Raw genomic sequence first — 26965 nt, forward strand, 5'->3', positions numbered from 1 at the left:
GCTTGCATCCGTGGTCACTAGGATCCAGTCCTGTATCCCGAACCTGCGTCCCTCTAGGAGGTGAGAGCTGTGCAGCCACCACAGGAGTGATACCCTGGTCTTGGAAGACAGGATTATCCTCCGGTGCATGTGTAGGTGGGACCCGGACCATTGTCCAACAGGTCCCACTGGAACACTCTGGCATGGAACCTGCCAAACTGAATGTCCTCGTAGGCCGCAACCATCTTCCCCAGCAACCGAATGCATTGATGGATTGACACTCTTGCTGGTTTCAGAATTTGTTTGACCAGACTCTGAAGTTCCAGAGCCTTTTCAACTGGAAGAAAGACTCTCTGTAGTTCTGTGTCCCATATCATTCCCAAAAACGACAACCGCGTCGTCGGAATCAACTGTGATTTTGGCAAGTTTAGGAGCCAACCATGTTGCTGAAGAACTGTCAGGGAGCATGCAACGTTTTGCACCAACTGGTCCCTGGATCTCGCCTTTATTCTGTATTGCAAACCTCAGGTAAGCCTAATGCGGAGGATAAATGGAAACATGTAAGTAGGCATCCTTTATGTCCACCGACACCATAAAATCCCCTTCCTCCAGACTGGAAATCACTGCTCGGAGAGACTCCATCTTGAATTTGAATTTCTTTAGGAAGAAATTTAGGGATTTCAGGTTTAGGATTGGTCTGACTGAGCCGTCCGGCTTCGGGACCACAAACAGGCTCGAATAAAAACCTTCTCCCTGTTTTGACTGGGGAACCCTGACGATAACCTGATTTTGACACAACTTTTGTATTGCGTCGCAAACTACCTCCCTGTCCGGAAGAGAAGCTAGTAAGGCCGATTTGAAAAAACGGCAAGGGGGAACGTCTTGAAACTCCAGCTTGTACCCTTGGGATACTATTTGTAAAACCCATGGGTCTAGGTCCAAACGAACCAAAAACTGAAGAGTTTGAGACGTGCCCCCACCGGTGCGGACTCCCGCATAGGAGCCCCAATGTCATGCGGTGGAATTGGCAGAAGCCTGGGAGGACTTCTGCTCCTGGGAGCCTGACAAGGCTGGTGATCATTTACCTCTTCCTCTTCCTCTAGTAGCAAGGAAGGAATAACCTCGGCCCTTTTGTTGTGGAGGAATATAAGGCAAAAAGGATGACTTACCCACGGTAGCTGTAGATACCAAATCATCAAGGCCGTCGCCAAATAAGGCCTTACCTTTATATGGTAGAGATTCCATACTTTTCTTGGAATCAGCATCAGCATTCCATTGGTGAATCCACAACGCTCGTCTAGCTGAGACTGCCATGGCATTGGCCTTTGATCCCAAAAGACCAATATCTCTCGCAGCTTCCTTAAGATATGCTGCAGTGTCCTTGATATAACCAAGCGTCAAGAGGATGCTATCTCTATCTAGGGTATCTATTTCAGAAGACAAGTTGTCTGCCCACTTTTTGATAGCACTACTTACCCACGTAGACGCAATGACAGATCTGAGTAGCGTATCTGTGGTCGCATAAATGGAATTTAACGTAGTTTCTTGTTTACGATCCGCAGGATCCTTAAGGGCCGCCGTGTCAGGAGACGGGAGAGCCACCTTTTTAGACAAACGTGACAGGGCCTTGTCCACAGTGGGAGGTGACTCCCACTTTTCCCTATCCGCCGAGGGAAACGGATAAGCTACCGTAATTCTTTTGGGAATCTGAAACTTTCTGTCAGGACCTTCCCAGACTTTTTCAAATAGCGTGTTCAGCTCATGAGAGGGAGGAAACGTTTTCTCAGGTTTCCTTTCCTTATACATAGAGACCCTTTTATCAGGGACAGCTGGGTCCTCAGTGATATGTAATACCTTTTTGACCGCCACAATCATGTACTGAATACTTTTTGCCAATTTTGGATCTAATCTGGAATCGCTGTAGTCGACACTGGAATCAGAGTCCGTGTCGGTAGCAGTGTCTGCCAACTGGGCCAACGTACGTTTTTGTGACCCTGAGGGAACCAGACTTTGCAATAACATATCTTCCACAGATTTCTTTCATGCCTGGGTCTTATCCAGCCTCTTACTAATAAGAGCCACATTAGCATTCAAGGCGTTCAACACATTTACCCAATCAGGCGTCGGCTGTGCCAACATGGTCACCCCTACTTCCTTTTGTGTCCCTAATACAGCCTCCTCCTAGGAAGAGCCTTCAGTCTCAGACATGTCGACACACATGCACCAAACACCCAGACACACCGGGCATATAGGGGACAGACCCACAGTAAAGCCTGTCAGAGAGACACAGGGGTATATTTACTAAGGTCCCGATTTTGACCGAGATGACGTTTTTTCTTCAAAGTGTCATCTCGGGAATTTACTAAGCAGAAATCACGGCAGTGATGAGGCCATTCGTATTTTTTTGCAAGTCCAAGAATAAAAATACAAATGAATACACCATCGGTCAAAACGCGGCTGTTTAGATATGAATCTCGGTCATTTACTAAGAAGTGCAAAGCAAAAAAAAAAAAAACACTGCCGTGAAAAAATACAACTCGTAAAAAAGTGCAAAAAAAAACCAGACCTGCTTTTTTGAGCCGTGATTGGATAGGCATGCACGGATCCATGAGATCCGTGCATGTATATCAGTGGGAAGGGGAGGGAAAGTGTTAATTTTTTGAAAAAAAATTGCGTGGGGTCCCCCCTCCTAAGCATAACCAGCCTCGGGCTCTTTGAGCCGATCCTGGTTGCAGAAATATGGGGAAAAAATGGACAGGGGTTCCCCCATATTTAAGCAACCAGCATCGGGCTCTGCGCCTGGTCCTGGTTCCAAAAATACGGGGGACAAAAAGCGTAGGGGTCCCCCGTATTTTTAAAACCAGCACCGGGCTCCACTAGCTGGACAGATAATGCCACAGCCGGGGGTCACTTTTATACCGTGCCCTGCGGCCGTGGCATCAAATATCCAACTAGTCACCCCTGGCCGGGGTACCCTGGGGTAGTGGGGACCCCTTCAATCAAGGGGTCCCCCCCCAGCCACCCAAGGGCCAGGGGTGAAGCCCGAGGCTGTCCCCCCCCATCCAATGGGCTGCGGATGGGGGGCTGATAGCCTTTTTGTAAAAGTGATTGATATTGTTTTTAGTAGCAGTACTACAAGGCCCAGCAAGCCTCCCCCGCATGCTGGTACTTGGAGAACCACAAGTACCAGCATGCAGCGGAAAAATGGGCCCGCTGGTACCTGTAGTACTACTACTAAAAAAATACAAAAAAAAAGACAATACACACACACCTTGAAAGTAAAGTTTTATTACATCCATCCACACAAACATACATACATACTTACCTTATGTTCACACGAGGGTCGGTCCTCTTCTCCAGTAGAATCCATGGGGTACCTGTTGAATAAATTATACTCACCAGATCCAGGGTACCAGGCTCCTCGGATAATCCTTTTGTAATCCACGTACTTGATTAAAAAAATAAAACGGATACCCGAGCCACGCACTGAAAGGGGACCCATGTTTTCACATGGGTCCCCTTTCCCCGAATGCCAGAAACCCACTCTGACTGATGTCTAAGTGGGTTTCTTCAGCCAATCAGGGAGCGCCACGTTGTAGCACCCTCCTGATCGGCTGTGTGCTCCTGTACTGTCTGACAGGCGGCACACGGCAGTGTTACAATGTAGCGCCTATGCGCTCCATTGTAACCAATGGTGGGAACTTTGTGGTCAGCGGTGAGGTCACTTTCGGTCAACCGCTGAGCAGAAAGTTCCCACCATTGGTTACAATGGAGCGCATAGGCGCTACATTGTAACACTGCCGTGTGCCGCCTGTCAGACAGTACAGGAGCACACATCCGATCAGGAGGGTGCTACAACGTGGCGCTCCCTGATTGGCTGAAGAAACTCACTTAGACATCAGTCAGAGTGGGTTTCTGGCATTCGGGGAAAGGGGACCCATGGGTCCCCTTTCAGTGCGTGGCTCGGGTATCCGTTTTATTTTTTTAATCAAGTACGTGGATTACAAAAGGATTATCCGAGGAGCCTGGTACCCTGGATCTGGTGAGTATAATTTATTCAACAGGTACCCCATGGATTCTACTGGAGAAGAGGACCGACCCTCGTGTGAACATAAGGTAAGTATGTATGTATGTTTGTGTGGATGGATGTAATAAAACTTTACTTTCAAGGTGTGTGTGTATTGTCTTTTTTTGGGTATTTTTTTAGTAGTAGTACTACAGGTACCAGCGAACCCGTTTTTCCGCCGCATGCTGGTACTTGTGGTTCTCCAAGTACCAGCATGCGGGGGAGGCTTGCTGGGCCTTGTAGTACTGCTACTAAAAACAATATCAATCACTTTTACAAAAAGGCTATCAGCCCCCCATCTGCAGCCCATTGGATGGGGGGGACAGCCTCGGGCTTCACCCCTGGCCCTTGGGTGGCTGGGGGGGGGACCCCTTGATTAAAGGGGTCCCCACTCCCCCAGGGTACCCCGGCCAGGGGTGACTAGTTGGATATTTGATGCCACGGCCGCAGGGCACGGTATAAAAGTGACCCCCAGCTGTGGCATTATCTGTCCAGCTAGTGGAGCCCGGTGCTGGTTTTAAAAATACGGGGGACCCCTACGCTTTTTGTCCCCCGTATTTTTGGAACCAGGCGCAGAGCCCGATGCTGGTTGCTTAAATATGGGGGAACCCCTGTCCATTTTTTTCCCCATATTTCTGCAACCAGGATCGGCTCAAAGAGCCCGAGGCTGGTTTGCCTTAGGAGGGGGGACCCCACGCAATTTTTTTTAACATTTAAACTTTTTTTTTTTTTAACAAAGTGCACAATGAAGCCCAGCACAGATCTCTCAGATCCGGCCGAGATTCATTGTATTAAAGTCGGCAGTGTTTTACAAGTCACTCACGTAAAACACTGCCTAAAAAAACGAATGACATCGACATCGGAAAACCCGAAATTGCAGAATACGTCAGCTTAGTAAATTAGTCGTAACAAATTCAAAAAGTTGCAGTTTTACACTTTCGATGTCATTCGTGATTATTCTCCCACCAAATCGGGAGAATTACGAATGTTAGTAAATATACCCCACAGAGGGGATTTGCCAGCTCACACCCCAGCGCTCAATCAGCGGTTCTGAAGCGCCCAATAAATGCCCCAAACCCGAAGCGCTTTTAATATAAAGTATATTGCACCAAATTAGCCAGTGGCCCCCCCTCTCCCCCCCCCCCCCCGTTTTGCACCCTGATACTTGTCAGTGTGAAGGAAGGACCAGTGTCTCTGCAGCCTGATGGGGAGGAAATGGCGCAGAGTGAGCTGTGAGGATGAAGCTCCGCCCCCTTAATGGTGCGCTTCTGTCCCGCTTCTTTTACTATATGATTATACTGGCGGGGGTTAGGACAGTGCCTTGGCACTAATGTCCCCTCATGTCAGTGTCCACTGAGGATTTTTTAGCTACCCAGGGCGACCCCCCCCCCCCCCCCGCCCTTCACCCTGTAGTGCTGTGTGTATGTGGGAGCTTGGCGCGCAGCGTCCGCGCGCTGTGCGGTTCCTCAGAGAATGCCGTCACTGATGTCTTCTTTTCTTCAGCTAACCTGTCTTCTGACTTCTGGCTCTGTAAGGGGGTGACGGCCGGCTGCGGGAGTGAGCATCTAGGCGTACCCAGCGATCAGCACCCCCAGGAGCTAATGGTGTCCTGTAGCCAGAAGCAGAGCCCTTGAACTCACTGGAAGTGGGTTATACTTCTCTCCCCTAAGTCCCACGAAGCAGGGAGACTGTTGCCAGCAGCCTCCCTGAACCTAAAAAACCTGACAAAAGTATTTTTCAGAGAAACTTAGTAGAGCTCCCTGTAGTGCATCCAGTCTCACTGGGCACAATTCTAAAACTGGAGTCTGGAGGAGGGGCATAGAGAGAGGAGCCAGTTCACACCCTTTCAAAGTCTTAAAGTGCCCATGTCTCCTGTGGATCCCGTCTATACCCGATTACCCCATGGTTCCAATGGTGTCCCCAGCTTCCTCTAGGACGTATGAGAAATATATATATATATATATATATATATATATATATAGGTTACACCCAAATATTAAGTATTGCCAGAATGCAAAGTTGGTTCCAGTGTTGGGTGGGGGGAGTCAGTATGACACCTTCCCATCCCCATAGTACTTGTCATCTATTCACTATCACTGGCAACTGCCGCTATACAGTAGTGTAGCTGTACATCATGCAGGGAGACAAAGGAGACTGCCTCCCTTGACCCTCCACAGCCCAGTCTCCTCTCTTTTTCTATCATGATGTGCCATTGTGCCACTAAACAATGGCCATTGGTAGTGGACAGGTGAGAAATTTTACAACAGGGGGAGGGGTCTCACTGATTAAAACGACCCCCCTCCCCTACCCAGTTTTGCCACTGCCAGATTGTTACTATCTACCCTCCCAGGTAGTCATGTGGTACCCAAGAAAATGGTGTGCATGCTCCTTTAAGAAATTACTTACAGGCCCGCAGCAGCACAAGGGGAAAGCGCGGCACCGCAGGAGTTATTGCAGGGACCCTGATCAGATCACATGGTGTGGATGCGGACTGCTGATTGGGCAGGGGCAGTCTAGGTAAAGAAGAGCCTTGTGAGGAGAGGAAGAGAGGAGTTGTGTGTAGACAGGAGGTACTGGGAGGCCTGCTGTTCTTAGAGCAGAGTGGGAACTAAAGACAAATGCCACCCACAGTATGCTGGGCGGTGAGAGCAGCACTGCAGAAGTGCAAGCAGCGGGGTTCTGCCGAAAAGCCAAATGCCGGGTTATGCCAGAGAGCTTAGTGCAAAGAGGTTATTAAGACAACCCTCTTTCCCTCCCCACATTGAGACTGTGAGAATATTTAAGACTGAGTTGTATTAAAAGTGCAATGCAGGCATTTATTCAGAAAGACTGAGTTTGTTGCAAGTTTAAGTACAGCCCCTTAAACAGGAAAGAGACAGGGCCTAATTCAGAGTTGAACGCAGCAGCAAATTTGTTAGCAGTTGGGCAAAACCATGTGCACTGCAGGGGGGCAGATATAACATGTGCAGAGAGAGATAGATATGGGTGGGGTGTGTTCAAACTGAAATCTAAATTGCAGTGTAAAAATAAAGCAGCCAGTATTTACCCTGCACAGAAACAAAATAACCCACCCAAATCAAACTCTCTGTACAAATGTTATATATCTGTCACACGTGCAGTGCACATGGTTTTGCCCAACTGCTAACAAATTTGCTTCCGCGATCAACTCTGAATTACCCCCAGAGTTATTCCACTGAAAGACCCTCATTGTTAAGTGAGTTGAATCTATCAAAAGACACTATCAACCCTTTGCTGGCTACATCCTTTTTGGATAGAACTGTATACATTTGTCTCCATTAGCACCAGGATTTCCCTATACATCTGTGTACCAAACCCCATTGACACATTGTGGCACTACAGAAGTATACTAGAGCTCCAACATTGATTGCTTGTGAAGACTGTCACACCTTGGCTAGGGAAAGCTAAAAACTTAGTGTTTGATATTGCTAAATGTGTTTTCCACACCACCACATTATAGGCTGTGTGTCCAGTTATCTCATACCAACATTTATGAATTTAATTAATATGTTCAGTTGTGATTCCAATGATATTCTGTCATTCTTTTGTGATTCAAATTAATTGTCTTTTGCATATTGAATGCTCCTTTGTAGTGTGAACTATAAGCAATTGTCTTCTCTTTGCTCATCTTTTATGTCCAATTCCTCTTTTTTGTGATTATTCAAATTTAATGCCAATTATTCCTTCATCATCTTCAATCCAGAGTTAAGTGCAGCTCAATAAAAAAGACATCATGTTGGAATTGCTGACTCACTCCTGTTTCGTATCAATCTATACAGGACAAGGTACGGGAAGAAACATTTCAGGGGAAAGGTCCATTACACAGCCACCCAACACCTGTGATACCTCTCTCAACCACTTAGACCCACCAACCCCAGGGTGTTACAGTCACTTTAGGGTGCTGTTAGAAGATAGCAACCCACAAAAAAATTTAAGAAGTTCCACTGTAGACAACCCACAACAGAACTGTCAATTTTACATTAACAGCATATTACAATTTTACATTAAGAGCATATTATTTAAAAATCATAACTAAATTAACCAATACACATTTAAATTTTTATACTTTTTACAAATATTTAAAATAAAAAGTGGTTCTCTTTTATATTTATCTCAGTTAAAAAGGGCAGTTAGAGATGTGACAGTTGTAAATGAGAAGAGAATGGATCATTTGATCTCTCTGCTGTATCGACCTCCTACATCAAAGGAAACAACAGATAAGTGGTTAATATCTAGTGCTGTCAAATTAAACTTTGGCAGCAACATAAATGAAAAAGTGAACATTGCAAAGTCATTTCATCTTTATAACTATAATATGGCATGGAACTTTTTTTCTATTGTGCGTTTGTGTATATCATGGCCGGTCACATACCTTCCAACATGGCCCATTCTGTTATGTACAAATGCTCTGTTCCTTGACTTGCTTGCCAGTGGCAGTTGCAGAGGTCACGTTATGCCACACAATAGAGCCCATTATTCACATTATGCCAGACAGTAGTGCCCCTTATAAACATTATGCCACACAGTAGTACCCCTTATACACATTATGACACGCAGTAGTACCTCTTATACACATTATGCCACACAGTAGTGCCACTTATAAACATTATGCCACACAGTAGGCCCCTTATACACATTATAACACACATTAGTACCTCTTATAGACATTATGCCACACAGTAGTGCGACTTATTCACATTATGCCACAAATTATGGCCAACCCTTAGCTATCTGTTAAAAAAAGAGTCCCTTACCCACCTATCATGCCCAACGATCATGAGGCTGATTGCACCCACGAGCCTAATGCCCGACACCTGTCTAGGGTGGGGTGGGTAAGTTACCTAGGCCAAGGCCACCTTCAGTACACTGGAAGAGGCTGCAGTGGGGAGCTTTGTTTAGCTCTTTGCTTCTCACCATCTGCAGCACTCTCTGGTCCTCGTCCTCTTTGCTTTATCATATTCTGGCCTCTTCCATGGCCGCCGGAGCTCTTGACATGATGCAGGTGCAATAAAAAGTAATGAAAGTGTATGTGAAGTGACAGGAGATATTTCACGGGTTTGTCTACAGAATCAGGCACTGTAGCTAACCCTGCTGCAGATGAAAGACTTGCAAACACTGCTTCTGTGCGCATGCTTTCTCAAGCACAGCGGAGACCAGTCAATAGTCTGTTATTGATTTGTGTGGTGATTGCAACAAAGAAAAGAAATTGGTAGAGATGGTATTGAAATGAGTGTGGATAATTGCCATGTGCTTGAGAGGTGGGAAGATCAAAGGAAATACGTTTAATAATGTTAGTGCTCAGTTTGGTTTCCAGTTTGTAAAACCGAACCTCGCTCATCACTAGTTTTTATGTAATAGAGAAAAAGTTGCTTTAGTGCTAAGCATTTAATAAAAGCATTTTTCAGCTGTTAAGTCATTATTCTCTTTTTATTATGTGAGCAAACAGCGCCCCCCTCAGGACCACAGACCCGCAGTGGTGGCCGGGGAGGGGTTCCCCTGACGAGCAAAACCCCAGACACACCCCTGATACAAAGGATCGGGCGACATATTGTCTAGTGTGTACCCAGCTTCAGGGGCTGATTCAGAGGTGGAAGCAAATTCCGCAGCAACTGCAATTCTTGCGAAAATAAGCAAATATCGCAGACACAGGGATTTGAACTGAGAATTCCACAGTCTGCATTACAGATCCGCTGCTTGTGTACAAAGACGCAGCAGTGGATGGACATCTGTCACACAATCGAAAATCTAAGCAACCCTATGGTACAGATATTCCATGGGCATGTAGATGGAATTCAAGGGTGAGCCGTCTGATTTCACACTGATCTCTTGCACTAAGAATAGGGCTGGTGCAAATGTCACTAATAGTGATCAGGGAAATCTTAATGTATGGGCTCACTGGGCAGTTGCCCATGGCTCCACAATTATAGGGGACTTTAAGCAAGGGTGGACTTGACTGGGGAGCATCTGCCCACCAGCTGGTGCCTCCGGATCTTTTTGGGAGGCAGGTAGAGAATGCTGCCTGGCTGCTCTAATTGTGAATTACACCCAATCAGAGTGGCCAGGCAACATTCTCTACCCGCCTGGAGCCACACAGTGAATGGCTATCAGCATGCTGGTTGGTGAAAGGCTGGAGTTATACACCAATCAGAGTGCTGAGTGCTAGTCACTGTATTGAAGCATGTGGGGAGATGTTGCAGGACTACAGGAGGCGCATGTTATGATTTTTTTTTACCACTGCATTGCTTTGCCCAGGGCCTACAAAGCAGGTAACACAGTCCTGATAGTGATGACAGCTACTTTCACAAACAGATGTACAGAGGCTGTGTGGCCAGCTCTACATGCAGGAACAAATCCACATTCATTTTAAAGCATGTAATGCAGCCAGATTGCAAGTGACCCTGAATCCGACACTTAGACAGGGAAGTCTCAAATTCAGGGCTCTGGGCCATAGGGGTGATTCAGAACTGATTGCTGGGCTGCTAATTTTGCTGTCCTGCGTTCAGATAGTCGCTGCCCAAGGGGAGTATATTTTCGACCGTGCAAGTGTGTGATTGCATGTGTACGCCGTGCTACAAATGTCCCTCAGTCAGTGGACAGCTGCAAATCTGTTTGCACCACACTCACCATCACCATTTTTACCACTCTGTGTAGTCTGTGCGCAGCCCAGGACTTACTCCTACAGTGCGATGAGAACAGGCTGATCGGGTCCGAAGCTGATGTCACACACCCTCCCTGAAAACGCTTGGGAACACCTGTGTTTTCCCTGAAATGCCCAGAAAATGGTCAGTTACCACCCATAAATGGCCTCTTCCTGTCAATAAGCATGCAAATGGCTGTGCGATTGAAATTTTTGCACCAGCCTGTCGCTGTTCGGCAATGCCTGTTGTTGTTTGGCGACACGCGTGCACATTGCGGTGCGTATGCATGTGCAGTCTATCGATAATCACCCACTGTGCAAAAACACACAGCAGCAATTAGATCTGAATTGGGCCCTATCTTTGTACAAATCGGCTGAGCTAAAATATGCAAAAGCTGCAGGAGGCTTCTAGTGTTAAAAAAACAACCAATGCCGGCTTCTGTGATCCACTGCTGCATCTTTGATCTGCTGCTGCGTCCGAATATACAGCATTGGATCAACTGCATGACCAGTGGACATCTGAGTAACATTCAGGTTACGCAAGATGTTCAGCAAAACCATGTGTTGGGGCCAGTGCGTCCGAGGATTCAGCCTCTGGCTTCTGCACTCAGTGTTGGACTGGTCCACACGGGCACAGGGGAAATCCCTGCTGGGCCCCACTGCCTTTTATGTCAAAGAGCCAACATCAAGCCGAAGGTGTGCATGCAAAAATCGGGAGTGGCTTTGTGCCAGCTAGGCCACAGCCCTGGCATAAAATACATGGAAAAAGCCAGATCCAGCATAAGATACATTTTAAAGCCAGATCCAACATAAAATACATTGAAAAGGTAACTTCCACATTATTAATTTTGAAAAGCCAAATCCATATAAAATATATTGAAAAAGCCAGATTCACATAATACACTTCAGCTCCCCGTGTGTCACTCCAGCCAGCACCCTCTTGTGTCACTTCAGCCAGCTCCCCCATGTGTCACTCCTGCCAGCACCTTCCTGTGTTGCTCCAGCCAGCTCCAACATATGTCACTCCAGCCAGCACCCTCCTGTGTCACTACAGTCAGCTCCCCCATTGTGTCACTCCATCCCATCCTCATATGTCACTACAGTCCCTCCAACTCGTGCCATTGCATTGCAGCCAGAGACTGGCTGGGCAGTGCCCCGCAAAAATCTGGGCCGCTTGAGTCTGCCCCCAGGTTGATAGTTGCCAGCCAGCCCCTGATGCAGCAGCCCCTTATGTGTCCTCTATTTGCCAGTGTATTTCTCACCTATAGTCAGGGGCGCCGGAATGGGGGGGGCAAGGGGGCAGCTCGCTCCCCCCAAACATAAGAGAGGCGCCGATTCTGGTACAGAAGAGCGGCTAGGTGAGGTACCGCTGCCGCACTCAGTCAGTGCGTGCCCGACCATAACATTAACCCACGGGAACACTGCTTCCTCTGCTAGACTCGTCGTTGCAGGTATGCGGCTGCCATGGCCCCGTACTGCCTTCAGGGGCCGCCTCTCCACCTGCACCCGATCACACGACGCTGCATCTTCCCCTCCCCTGCGCCGGAGGTCTGAGCAGCCCGACTTCTCAAGCGGCCCCGGCACCCTCTCTCCTCCAGCAGTGCCGCTCCGCGCTCCGTGGTGGGTGAAGCAGAGGTCTGCCTCTGCATTTCATTACCGGGCACATGTTCCTGGAGTGCCCTCCTCGAGTTACCTCCAGCCTCACAATACCGGCCAAGCAGCCGTGGCGCCATGGTGCTGCTTGTGAGCTGGCTTACTGATCCTTCGCTGACCTCCTCATTGGCCTGTGCCTAGGTATGCGGTCCTCCCTCCCTGACACCCCAGAGGTGAGTGACCAGAGGGACCTGTGACCCCATGTCCTCCCACCCCCCTGTGTGTGGATCCCTGTACCATGCCTTATGTGTGTGTGTCGCTCTGTCCTCCCTCAACCTGGTGTGTGGCCCCCTGTGTGTGACACCTTGCACCTCCTGCCGCACACCCCCGTGTGTGTGTGTGTGTGTGTGTGTGTGGCCCTCTGTACCCCCTGCCTTATGTGTGTGTGTCATCCTCTACCCCCCTCACCCTAGAGTGTGGCCCCCCGTGTGTGTGTGTGTGTGACACCTTGTGCCCTCCTGCCCCGTACCCCCCTGTGTGAGGCCCCCTGTACCTCCTGCCTTATGTGTGTGTCATCCTCTACCCCCCTCACCCTGGAGTGTCGCCCCCTGTGTGTGTGTGACACCTTGTGCCCTCCTGCCCTTCACCCCCCTGTGTGTGGCCCCCTGTACCCCCTGCCTTATGTGTGTGTGTGTGTGTGTGTGTGTCATCCTCTACCCCCCCCCCCTCACCCTGGTGTGTCGCCACGCGCGCGTGTGTGTGTGTGTGTGTGTGTGTGTGTGTGTGTGTGTGTGTGTGTGTGTGTGTGAGAGAGAGAGACGCCTTGTGCCCTAGTGGTCCCCTGTACCCTCCACCTTGTGTATGTGGCACCCTCTAACCCCCTCACCCTAGTGTCTGGCCCCTAAGCCTGCTGACTTTGTTTGTTACCCTGTGCCCCCCTACCCGTGTGTATAACATTTTGTGCCCCCTTGTGTGTGGTGCACTGTGCGTTCCCTGCTCCTGTGTTTGTGACACCCTGCGCCCCATCCCCCCTATGTTTAATGCATTTTGAAACCCCTGCACCTCTGCGTGTGTGGCACCCATTGATTTTTACTATTTGCTACTTTTTGTTTCTTTTTTATCGGCTCTGATGTATAATTAATATAATTTTAATTATCATAATTTTATATATTTTTATTCATTCTTTTTGTGCGCTCTCCTTTTTTCCATTTTTTTTTATTTTTTCTGTTGTTGGGGTTGGCTATCCCTTGTGCATGAGAGACCAGCATTGAAATTGTGTAAAAGGCCATTAACAATGTGTGGCATATGTGTAAGGGCCATTACTGTGTGGCAATATGTGTATAAGGGCATTACTAATGTGTGGCAATATGTCTATAAGGACATTACTTATGTGTGGCATTATGTGTATAATGTGCACTACTATGTTATGTAACATGCAGAAAGGGCACTACTGTGTGGTGTAATGTGAATAAGAGGCACTACTGTGAGGAGTAACGTGCATATTGTAAAGGGTACTACTATGTGATGTAACCTGAATACGGGACACTGGGCCTAATTCAGACCTTATCGTAACAGTAATTTTGTTAGCAGACGGGCAAAACCATGTGCACTTTAAGGGAGGGGGGCAGATGTAACGTGTGCAGAGAGAGTTAGATTTGGGTGGGGTGTATTCAAACTGAAATATAAATTGCAGTGTAAAAATAAAGCAGCCAGTATTTACCCTGCACAGAAACAAAATAACCCACTCAAACCTAACTCTCTCTGCACATGTTATATCTGCCCCACCTGCAGTGCACATGGGGGGGTCATTCCGAGTTGATTGGTCGCTAGCAACTTTTTGTTGTGCTGTGATCAGGTCAAAACTCTGCAAAACTGCACATGCGTATGCACCGCAATGCGCAGGCGCATCGCACGGGTACACAGCGGGTCGTTGCACAGCGATGGATTTTACGAAGACTCCATTCGCACGGGCGATCGCAAGGTGATTGACAGGAAGAGGGCGTTTGTGGGTGTCAACTGATTGTTGTCAGGGAGTGGTAGGAAAAACACAGGCGTGTCCAGGCGTTTGCAGGGCGGGTGTCTGACGTCAAATCCAGACCAGACACGCTGAAATGATCGCATGGGCTGAGTAAGTCTAGAGTTACTTAGAAACTGCACAAAACTTTTTCGGGCCGCTCGGCAGCACACGCGTTCGCACACTTGCAAAGCGAAAATACACTCCCTGTGGGCGGCGACTATCTGAACGCAAGGCAGCAAAAAGTTGCTAGCGAGCGTCCAACTCAAAATGAGGGCCATGGTTTTGCCTATCTTCTAACAAAATTGCTGCTACGATCAGGTCTGAATTACCCCACTATCATGTGATATAATGTAAATAATGTTGCATTACTGTGTGACATAATTTGAACTGGGGGTACTATTGTGTACTCATGCCCCTTCCCAGCAAGAACGTGCCTCTTTTTCAGGGTGCGCATTGAAGGCACACGCTATTCCTATTTAAAATATATGGGGTGGGAGCACCAATGCTCTTACTGGCACAGGGCAGCAAAGTGAAGACTGCTATGGGTGAGGGAGATGGGTGCAGGGTAAGAGGCGGAACTAGCGGCGATGCTAGGGTGCACCTGCCAAAATGTTGCGTAAGCCATCAAATTGGTTAGGGCCGGCTCTGCTCCCCCCACCTGCTGACTGACAGACACACGGACCGTGTATTTGATCTTCCGCCAGGAAGGAGGCAGCGGAGCTGTGCTGCTGACCGAGGGGAGCAGTCCCTGCTACTCGGACTGGCTGTATGGATGGGTGGACCCGAGGGCAGCAATGGGGGGCCCAGAGGCTATTTCTGCGGAGGAACGCCAGGGGAAGCTGGGGGTCAGGGACCTGCCAGCAGACGCTGCACATCCGGATAGCCTAAGCAAGAACTTGTTGCTGGTGGCGCTCAGCCTGACGTTTGGAGCGGATGTTAGCTTTAAATTTGCCACCAAAACTGTCATATACCTGCTGAACCCCTGTCATCCACTCACCTAATAATACAGTAATGATGCACCCACACATATGATTAGCATGTCACCCAGTGTGCAGGGAAGGTGGTGGCGCCAAACTGAATTTATATCTTGCCCCCCCCAACCTAAAAATGTTCTGACGCCCCTGCCTATAGTGTTTGGCTCCCCCAGTTTTCAGTCCCCGTTGTGCTGCTGCATGTCTGACTGGAGTGCAGTGGATTCTGGTTCTGTTGTGGTCACGTGACTTTGAGTGTTGGCATAGGTGTGCGCAGGGGGGGTGCCTGGTGTGCACAGGCACCCCCTAATGTCTGGCACCCTGATCTCACATGCCTGATGTAGTGATCGCCGAGCAGGCTGATTACTGTCTCCTCTGCGCTGCACCCTGTCAGGACTGTATTACTGACCAGACACCTGGGTTAATCAAGGGTGCCACTGCCACCGGCTTTCAAACTCCCAGCTCCACCTCCATGTACAAAAACAGTATGATGTGATGTGATTACGTCATGCTGCTCGCATGCCCACCCGCCACACCCTCCACATGCCCACCTGCCACACCCTCCACATGCCCACCTCTCTCCTTCTATGCTATGCCAATGCCAGCCAATGATGAGGATCAGCATGCAGCCAGTGTTCCTCTTAGGAAGACAAATTCAATACTGGCAGGTGGTCGGCAGCAACATTGACACGTCACTCGTTTTTCCAGCAGCAGCAGTACTAGTCTGCGACTGTCAGTGTCAGTGAGTGACTGACTTGTAAGTAAGCTGCTGCAGCTTGCAGAGGAAAGAGAGGGGGAGCCAGACCAGGCTAAAGAGGAGGGGCAGTGTAATTGCAGTGAGTGCCATCAGGGGTGTTTGTTTGGTGCACACCCCAACATCTGACAATGTATCTGCTTTATTAGGATTGGTACAAGGGTGGACATTTTATATTGCATTGACCGTCAATAGATGGTGCTAGACACGCCCAAAAGGCGGTGCTAGACACACCCCTTCGACGGTGCACCCCCTAATAAAATGTGCTGCGCACACCTATGAGTGTTGGGAGCCACTGCTGCATTATACATATGTTACTTCACACTGCACAGGACTATGGTGTATTCACTATGGCGCATTGCTGTTATTAGTCTGGTACATTATCATGCATGCACTAGCAGTATTTACTATATACTGTATATTTATCAAAGGATCCAGACCGTGTATTCTCTAATGGTTAGCCAAACTACTGTGTTGGCTGGCCACACCCCACCTGGAGACTGACCACACCCCTAAACATAGGCCCCTAACACTGCATTCTCCCAGTTGGCCATTCATGCCCCAGTCCGACACTGTCTGCACTATCAGGAAACAGGGTCGACACACCCCATTTTCTGCATTGCTTCCCATTGTTGCCCTCAACCTAATAACATGTCAATCATGCTGTGAATTTTGGAGCATTGCAACTGCACATGCGCTCTGCGGATCCTGCACTGAGATTTGTGAGAACGTTGAAGTTCCATAAATCTTTAAATCAACCCCGACTGACACAGCAAAGAAGGGGAAAAAACAAACAAAAATTAAACCAATTTGGTAATAATGTATGGTATCCGGACTATAGTTCCACACCCTAATGTATATAGGGAATAAAGTGATAAAACGGGTTCAGTATGATTTACCGACGGACACAATACCGAAGGTCATAATCCCAACAGCCATCGACCTACAGTCATAATACCGACACGGTCAAAATACCAACATTCATTATGCCGACAAGTTCAAAATGCTGACAGTCAGAATACCAACATTTGAAATGCCGACATGTCAAAATACCGACATGAGTTTTTCTGTTTTTTTGTGTGTCAATGTCGACATGAACACCGCCTAAGTGTATCGCGTCCCCTCGCAGGGCTCGCTGCGCTCGGCACACTATTAGATTTCCCCTCTAGGTCCACTGGGGTGGTAAAGCATGAACAAGTCTGTTTTTGGGCCAAAATTCCTCACAAAATGCATGTCTGCATTTTGACAAGTCTGCATTTTAAATGTTGGTATTCTGAATATGTCGACATTTTGAACATGTCGGCATAATGAATGTCAGTATTTTGACCATGTCTGTATTTAGATTGTCGGTCAATGGCCGTTGGGATTATGACCGTCGGTATTGTGTCCGTCGGTAAATCAACTGCTACCCGATAAAACAAGGGACAGACTTTCACTAAAATATGTCAGTTTGTATAAGAAACCCCTCTATACTTTTCTCTCTTACCAAAACACAGAAAGACCACAGCATATAGTTTACTACCTACCAAGCACCAAACTATTTTGGTTGTGTATTTCCACTGGCGTTATTCTTATTTTTTTTACCGTGAAGTATGTAGTAATATTTCTTACCAAATGTGAATTGAAGTGCTAATAAAATTTCTGTCCCCAGGTCTATTACGAGAACCGCAATAGTGTAACTGGGGCAATATAAATATTCAGCACCTATGTGTCCCTGTAGCATTAACCTTAACATATAGTAACCTTACATTATGGTATCAGATTTTAAACAGCTTCAGGCAGAAGACTAGCTGTATGATGGAAATTGGTTCATTTGTCTTTGGAATTCATGGCAATATGGCAATTACTTGTTCCAACACCAACGTGGGTCTATTGATCAGGTTGCCATGGTAACCCTTTTTTTAAGCAATGTGTTATCATGTTCCCAGTATCACTGTGCATCTCTATGAGTTGCAGGCATCAGAGGGTTAATGCAGCTCTATTGTAAACCCAGGCACCGAGTTTACATATTATCTGATCTCCCATGTGCCCGAGTCTGGCTGTCACAATCACACTGTACAATTACATAGTCCATGAGAAATCAGTGTGCAATTCTGCAGAGCGGAGACAGTCATCCTTGACAGGTGCTGAGCAGAATGAAATGCAGCTGAGATAACCTGAGGTTACAGGGTTTTTAATGGGTGGTGCAAATTGTGACATCAGGGTGGGGATGTGTCTCCAGCTCTCCAGGAGACTGGATGGTACTGTAGTCTGTGCTCATGCACCCTGAAAGGGTATATAGATAATACTTAGGAGGTACCTTCCTGCGTCTTGAACTCTTGTCTCCATTCATCCTCCATCCAGCCCCTGGGAAGGTGTCTGGCTCTGGATGCGTGTGTTGCACCTGCTCTGTGCGCAGCAGCATCCATCTCCTCCCCTCCACATACAGGAGCTGCTGGCTGCTGCTCAGCATCCAGGAGGAGACACGCCTGGCACAGGGGGACACAGACACGGATCTCACCCCTCCAGGAGGAGTAAGGAGCAGACCATCACATCAGCGAGACTCACAGCATTCAGGCTTTTGGAATTAAAAGGCATCCATCCCCCTATGGGCATTCAATAGAGGTTATCCCCTGATGCTGTTGGAGGTTCCATATCGAGAAAAGCATTAAAAAAAAAGGAGATCATTGTTCCTTTACTGGGGTAAGTCTTGCGCTGATCCATACGGCAACCAGGAATCACTGTATCTGCTTTATGCTTTAACCATGTTGTCTTATGCATTGAGCCTGTTTTATTCCTAATGGGGGCTGGTTGCAAATTATTTGATCTGATGCTTAATAATGAAGCAGTTTGGCATTATGTAATATTTACAAACATGTATTATATATTTATATGCATTTACCATATATGGACATTGTACCTATACAGTATATGTACCTATATGTATTATCTATCAGAGAATTGTGTTATTTTGTTCAGTGACGGGGGATGGGAATGAGCATAAGGGAAGAGAAGAGGAAAGGAACAATTTCACCTATGGGGATTTAGCAATTATGTTGCCCTAATGAATTAACCCATTCTGGGCTGTAAACCTTGCTGGAAATGCATAACAGGCCTCTCCATCCAGCAGGAGGGTCTGTTATTTGCATTTATTGCATGCCTTGGTCACTCCTCTATCCCCCCACACCCTCTCCCCTCCTCTCCTTTCCTCCTTGATGGAATAAGCTTTGCTTTCTGCTGTCAGAATGGGGGACAGAGACCATTTCTAGAAAGGTCTAGTCTAGAAAAGATACAGTGACTGTTTACTGCATCTGGAGCAGTCTTGTCCATCAGTATGATAGGCACAGATAATAGCAATCATGGTGAAGGTCAAATATACACATATATAGACTGTGTTGCTGAGGGATGGATGAGTCAGATGCCTTTGGGGATCACTGATCTGCAACAATAAATAAGGTATGAATATTGCTCCAGATTTGATAATCACTATTGCAACGGTTTTGGAAAGCTAAATATAGCACTCGATGATGTCAATAACAAATATATACAAAATATAAATGTGTTATGTAGGAATATGTAATGACATACCAGACCACATATACAACAATTTGGCCTCCTAGCACATTCTTGGTAATATGCCTACAGTATATGTTGGTTTACAGTACATGGAAATAGCCTATATACTCCAATGAACCACAGGTGGTATGAAATGTAAAATACTCTTAGATGGCATATTTTAAGAAATTCATAGGCCTTGCTTATAAAATGGTGTAAGTGGGTAATTCATGAACCTGTATGAGAAAAACAAATCATTTTGACCCAAAATCCTGCTGTTATACTAAACATTTCTTAAAAAAGATTCAGTGACGACATAGCAGTGTGTCATAAAATCTAGATCAAAGCAGCTGAAATGTAACTCATCCCAGGTCACAATGCCCAGTAACAGATCACTGCACTTATCTGCTGTTCCCGGCAATGTTTGCTTATTTAATATAGAAGAATACACAGATCTGCCATAAATCAAATTACCTTGCATTGATTAAATGCCTATTTTTATTTTATATCATTATCCTTTTTTGATGTACCCTATGTGTGCTTCAGACATAAGCTGCTCTATGCTTTTACTACCCATATAGGCCTAGGTAAACAGGAAGTCCCTTCTGATTTATTTTACCATGTGGGTCATTTTAGGGTAGATGCTAGAATCAAGTGGGCTAAGGGACCTTTTCCGTCTGGGGGAGGAGTCACAACACAAGGGGGAGGAGCAAGGCCAGCGGGATAGTTCCTCTACTATCCACGCCACCAACTATTACCTTTAGTAATCAGGTGGCGAGCGAAGCGGAGCGAGCCACCGAGCCCGAAGCGTGGCGAGCGTACTTTTCGGGTACCCTGTTCGCCCGTAGCTCCTCCCCCTGGTGACGTGTCTCCTCCCCTAGATACGTCAGAAGGTCCCTTCTCCCACTCCGAAATAGAATCAACCGTCATTTTAGAGTCTGAAGACCTTTTTAAAGCCTCTAATGTGACCTCAACATTATATCAGGATGGAAAGGAAAATTGTTAGGGAATAAAGTCATGATTTATACAAAATTCCATCATAGAGACTTGGGATGTAGTGCCATTAACTCTTTCAGAGCCAAGGGTTAACTTCTGTTATTGATTTTAATAGATGTGAGTACTAAAAAAAGCTCAGCTTATCATTAGCACATTTTTCATGTATTGTTGCTTTTCTTTTACTATTTCTAAATCGTTTATGCCACAAATTACGATTTGGTTGGATGGACACTTAGGCCTAGATTTCTCCAGCCTTGGAGAGTGATACATTTCACGGTGATTAAATTGCAACCAATCAGCTCCTAACTGCCATGTTACAGGCTGTGTTTCAAAAATGACAGTTAGGAGCTGATTGGTTGGTACTGTATCACTGTGCTATTTATCACTCTCCAAGGCTTGATAACTCTGGGCCTTAGTTCATCGTTGACTGTAATTACCATCACCAATTTTCTACTTTACATTGAAACTTATTTCTAGCATGACTTATTTAGCATAATGCATGTAAAGGGTATTTATTCAACCTACATTAAAAGCAAGAATACTGTAGCATTGATTGCCTATTAGCAAACACCTTTTGGTAAGGTTACTGAAACTGCTGCCTGTGGCTACAGAAATAAAATATGCAACATTTCATTAACACTAGGCTCCATAGAATGCTGCTTTTACAAATGACTTACAACATCCTATTTCGTTTTTACTAAATAAACGTTAATGAATTATTTAGTAACTATGTTTTCTCCATTTCTTAATAGACTAACAAAGTAGGCTATTTTTTATATCTTGTATTGATTGGAAGGAATTATAATGGAGGCCTGTGGTTTGTAGCATTTGTTGTTCTCCTTGCAGGCCTGCCTCAAGGCTTCTGTTCATCATTAATGTCATCAGCTTTAATGTGGCTATAATTGTATACAGTATGTGTCTGGGGATGAAGGATAATCCCTACATTCACTACTAGTGGTCAGTTCTGCTTGAATGCCTCCTCTAATGTCTAATGAGTTTGTATCTTCTGCAGGGCAGTCAAGAAAACTTGTCACATGGCACATCTAAATCTGCATCAGCTACTGTATGTTGGATATTCTATTTTGTGCATTTAGTAGCAAAATGTTTGCTTTGTTTGCATTGTATATTATGTTATATTGATTACACTGCGGATACAGTTGAAACCACATTTAGTTTATTTTAGGTTTAGTAACAAAGCCAGATCATCCATTAGGCAGTCTAGGGTCCTGTATAGGGATCCCGACAGCCGGCAAACTGAAGGCCACCCCTGTATAGGTTATGCTGACACAGAGTGGACTGGATTATTTTAACCATTTCTCTGCATGTTCTTTTTGCAATTAGAATTCTAAAAATCACTATCTTGCCTAGGTTGCCATGGGGCATTAATCAGGCTGTTTCTTACCAGTGTTGACTGTCTGTCTGACTGTCCCAAGTAAAATGAGGCTCTTCAAGGATTTCTTTATGACTTTAGCCTTTACAGTGTTTGAACAGCAAGCATATGACTCTATTTCTCAGTGTCTTGTCTTTACAATAGTATTTCTATGCTTTACGCAGCTTTGTAAAGTAAAGAGTTGTTAGTACATAACCTATGTTTTAATATAAAAGTGATCATAGCGATTCTACCTGAAGAAGTAACAGCTGATCATGATTATCATCTCAATGTGATGGGTGGTTTCACACCCTTTTCACATTAATATCACCTGAATATACATTTTTGTGAAAAACTACTCCAGTCCCTTTAATGGGGGGGGGGTGGCTGCGGTAACAATGCTATCTGGAGATGGCGTGAAGCTGGGTTTAGCCACCCACCCCTCTAACAGGCAGTGCAGAGTTGGGAGCTGAGCCATGTGATACGCTTTGTGGTCTAAATAGACGAGCTGATCACTGGGGAAAAAAAACCCTGCACCCAGGGTGATCGGGGTGAGCCTCTTCTCCGGTTATCTGGTCATTGGGTTCCAGCTCTGTGACCCAGTCAGCTGCTCTATGCTATAAACTAATCGTTAATGCAGGAGTTGGGACCTCTCTTGCACCGATGGCGCACGCTCCTGAAAAGAGGGTGTGTCTTCATCAAGTGGGGCATGGTTTTGCGTCAATGTCGCGCTCGCAAACCACACACCCCTAATTCCATCACTGTCAGGGCATGCACTGCACTTTATGAGCTGTTGGAATGCCCACAGTCCCTTCAACTCCCGTGAATAGACCCTGTGCACATGCGCACAGCGTCTATTCACTGCTGCTCTGCACTAAGCAGAGCAGCGAGTGATAGGAGCCTTCCATCTGCACCCCCCACCGCGGGACACTGCAGCTCGCAGGTGGAACAGTCCCAAAAACTGGGACTGTCCCCCAAAAATCGGGACAGTTGGGAGGTATGAGATAAGAACCACTTGGTTCATCTAGTCTGCTGTGCTGTAAACTGTCATCTCATATTACAGCATAGAGTAGGAGCCCTGCAAATAGTTGACTGGAGGAGAGACTCTGCCGGGCTGGTAAGTGTAATGGTGGGTACACACTTGTAGATATATCTGCAGATCAATAGATCTGTGGCTAAATCTAAAGTCGGATAGGGCAGTGTGTTGTGATACACACTGCCCAATCCGTCGTGAGTGATGTCATGAACTGGGCGGGCATTTACATGCGCCCGCCCAGTTTAGCCATCAATGACCACCGGATGCTGCAGCATGTGTACAGGTGTACATCTGAGATGTGGATTGTGATCAGTAAGCCCAAATGTGTGGTAACCATCCAACTTCCTGTTTTACAGGGTACATCCACTCTGCCTGTGCCCTGAATGTTGATTGGCCATAGCTCAAAGCACTTCACTGTACCGCAAGCAACTTGTGAGATCAAGCACAAACTTTCCCCCAAGTAGCATAAGCTTGCATCGTTCATCTTATTGTTTATGTTACACTGTTGCTTCTTAGTTTATCATGATCCTTGGATTAGGTACACCCTCTAATAATAAAACATCCAAAAACCTTGGGGTTCGACAAATGCTCTGCTTAGGGGGAACCAAACAAAAATGTGTAATGCATGCATTAAGAGCACTGACTGAATGGCTGTTACAGCATCTACTCAGAATTCTCAATATATTAGGGAACCGTGAGGTGTGTTAAGAATTCAGTATTATTTTGCTTTCCCTGACAGAGAAGCCAGTGAGGCAGGTATCTTCTAGATTTGCAAGTCATAAGCAGGAGGTTTTACCATATCATTTCTAGTTAGCGTGTAGTTCTGTTTTTAATGAATAATTACACACAAAACATTTGTATTGGATGGAGATTAAGATATAATAAAATACACAGTTTTATTATTTCCGCTGCAAAGGTTCTAAACGCCTAGTACCATGTACTGTACCTATCTTTTACTAAGACAGAAAGATCAATTGCTGCCGGCACTGAGGGTTTGGATTATGGTTTGTCAGGCCACAGGGTAACTAACCTATGGGAGTCCCTATTAATACAATTGTAAGTTAGCTATGCTAGCAATGTTATTAAACAGTATGATGTGTAATACTCCACCACAACTGTGTTATACATGCTATAGTGGCCCCAGTTCACATTATGGGCCTGATACAAAGTTGGATGCAGTTGCAGCCGCGATTGAATAATTTTTCCTGCAACGGCATTGGTGCCTTTATGTAAATGTCGCAACTGATTCTCAGCCCACTGAGGCCCACTGGCATTGGCGCTGTTCCATTGTAGCATGTAATAACATAAACCATCATTGCACCTACTCTATGGCAGGTGCAATTTCGGTGTCTGAATATGGACTCCTTTCAGTGCAGCTGCATCTTCAGATGTGACACTCACCCGTCTGGCTATCCAATCACCCCCCCTCGATACCTCCCAGGAACGCCCACTGACTGTCAGTCTCTCTGCTTGCAATTTCGGTCTGCATCTCAGAGCGATATCCATTAGGACGCATGTGTGGACACAAGACATCAGCCTCTTGCATGTGACAATGACACTACGTGCACCTCTGACTCTATGTCACACAGAAACCCAGTACACACATGCCACAGACTAACCTCACACTGGTGAAATAGCTATATGTGGGTGCCTCCCAATGTGTGGTGCCAATGAGTAACAGCCACCCTCTTGTAAATCCAGCTCTGTCGGCACTTTAACCAATAACTGTAGTTCTGTGTGTATCTAACAAATGAAAGTTTAATATCCTGCTAAAGGGGGCGTACATCAGCAATCAGTTTCACATTTCTGCTTTTCCTACATGGGGCCTGATTCAGAGTGTAGGTTAATGCATTTGCAGCTGCTAATTTATACACAACGTCCGTGTGCAATTATGCTGATGCTGTAACCGCCTAGAAATGTATTGAAGCACCCACCGGCAGTTTCGCAGATCTCAGCAACTGCGTACAAGCATGCAGCGATGGTCACATATCCTCCCATAATCAACCATCTTTGTTACCCTATGGGCATGGGAACTGAGAGGCTGGTGACATATTTTCTGCTTACAGGATCGTAGTTATAGCCTGAAACACCCTCCAAAAATGGTTGCGATATGCTTTAATGCCCCAACACCTCCTAACTGCCACCAAACGGTTCCTGACTGTCAATCACTTTGCAAAGAAATCTTCACTGCAAGCACACTGATGTACCTTGGCGTGTTCTCAGTGCGATTGTAACACATGCGCTGATGGGTGATAATCGCTAAACTCTTTAAATATTGGGACTGCGTACATCTTAAGGGGGGTGCACACGTGTGCTGAGCGAAGAGTGGGGGAAAGACGCTCACTTTACCCAGCAGTTAAGTGAGCAATCTAACTAGATTGTGTTTGCATTAAGTGAGCAATCTAGAACCGGTGATAGCGGCTCGAGGGGCTGCACATCGCTATCGCTATGGGGCATACCCACAGAGAGATGGGTGCTTCATTTCTAAACAATCTAGTCAAATTGCTTAGAATTTAAGCTACGTGTGTACCCCTCTAAAGAATCAGGCCCATGATTGTGTAAAAAAATAAAAATGGCAATGTATGGGGTTCACCAATCGCTGACTCCAACCAAAATGATCGGAAACGGTAAATCAGGTTATTAAGCATATTGGATTTCACCAACCAATCAAGGCTTTATATTGCTAGTATGTGGTAATGATCAGCCGATTTGCAGAGTGTTGCTAGTGTTGTATTATTAAACTGGACACTTTCATGATTTGCAGATTACAATCACTGTAAAATATATGCAATGTATGGGTGAATATTGATGGATTGGTGAACCGTTAAATTGGGGGCGGGGAGGGGGGGAAGAACGCAGGATTGGTTAATCTTTTTTGTAATTGCTGCTGTGATTGGCTGAAGGCAATGGATGTCCTTTGGACTCCCTGCTGTAACCATCCATAAATAGAAGCTAATGAGTCTTTATTGAAGTGAAAAAAGTACAATTAACAATCTTGCACAGCTCCATTAATGTCAATGGCCTATTCATTTCAATGGTTGTTCATAAGGCTTCTGCTTGTAATGCCAACCAATTTGAAATGAATGGTCCACTGGAATAAATAGACCATTGTCATGAATGGGAAAACTAAAGCACAATGCAGTGGCATGCTTCGAATAACTTGAAACATACCAAACAATGAGCCTAATTCAGACCTGATCGCTGCTGTGCGTTTTCGCACAGCAGCCGACCAGGTCTGAACTGCGCATATGCCGGCACCGCAGTGCACCAGCGCATGCCAGACAGCCAACGGCTGTCTTAGCCCTGTCAATCAGGCAGAGGCGGACGCTGGGCGGGAGGGGGCGGGCAGGCGGCTTTTGACCGCCGTTTAGGGAGCACGGTCGGGCAACGCAGGTGTGCCCGGACCATTGGGGGGGCGGGCAACGGTGGCTGCGTGACGTTACACGCAGACACTCCGACCCTCTCAGCGACGAGTAGCTCCTGCCAGCGCGCAGGAGCTGCGCTGAAGGGAGCTACTCCTGCTTTTGTACTTGGGCGGGGGGAGTCTGGCCTGACATGCGGGGCGCACTAGCCCTGTGCTGGGTGTCTCCCCGCATGTCGTGTGACTGATCATAGATGTGCAAAATTTAGCACATCTACGATCAGGTCTGAATTAGGTCCAATATCCAAAATCACACTGCAGCACAAATGCAAATATGTATGAAAGAATTAGGTGCATGCTTTGCAGGTGTGTTAAAATGCATGTAAGATACAGAGTATGAGTGCGACTGGGTGAGGGCCCTAGAGCTCCCAGACAATCTAAAAACAGTTGCAATGTTTGAAAGTTCTGCATAACACTGATTAAAAAGGTGTAACCCAGTAATTTTCTTGTCACTACACACAATTCACAGATTCGGTGGGAATACAGTAGCTTGCTTTTCAACAGGCTTTGAATATTGTGATTGTGCCACTGTAATGGGGAGTTTCTTAAATACTTAAGACATGAGAATATTGAT

General features: G+C 46.3%; 1 protein-coding gene across 4 annotated transcripts in view; it reads left to right on the plus strand.

Moving 5' to 3' along the window:
• The first annotated feature begins 18101 nt into the window (after positions 1 to 18101).
• LOC134944756 (sodium channel protein type 2 subunit alpha-like) overlaps positions 18102 to 26965 on the plus strand; it is a 423313-nt gene continuing 414449 nt past the window's right edge. For 3 of the 4 annotated variants that reach the window (XM_063933593.1, XM_063933595.1, XM_063933596.1), the window contains exon 1: positions 18104 to 18717. The gene's annotated coding sequence lies outside the window, so the exon portion shown is untranslated. Of the gene's footprint in view, positions 18718 to 26965 lie in introns of all 4 variants that reach the window. The other variant, XM_063933594.1, reaches the window with a different exon arrangement.

Source organism: Pseudophryne corroboree, chromosome 7, assembly GCF_028390025.1.
Source record: "Pseudophryne corroboree isolate aPseCor3 chromosome 7, aPseCor3.hap2, whole genome shotgun sequence".
NCBI lineage: Eukaryota > Metazoa > Chordata > Amphibia > Anura > Myobatrachidae > Pseudophryne > Pseudophryne corroboree.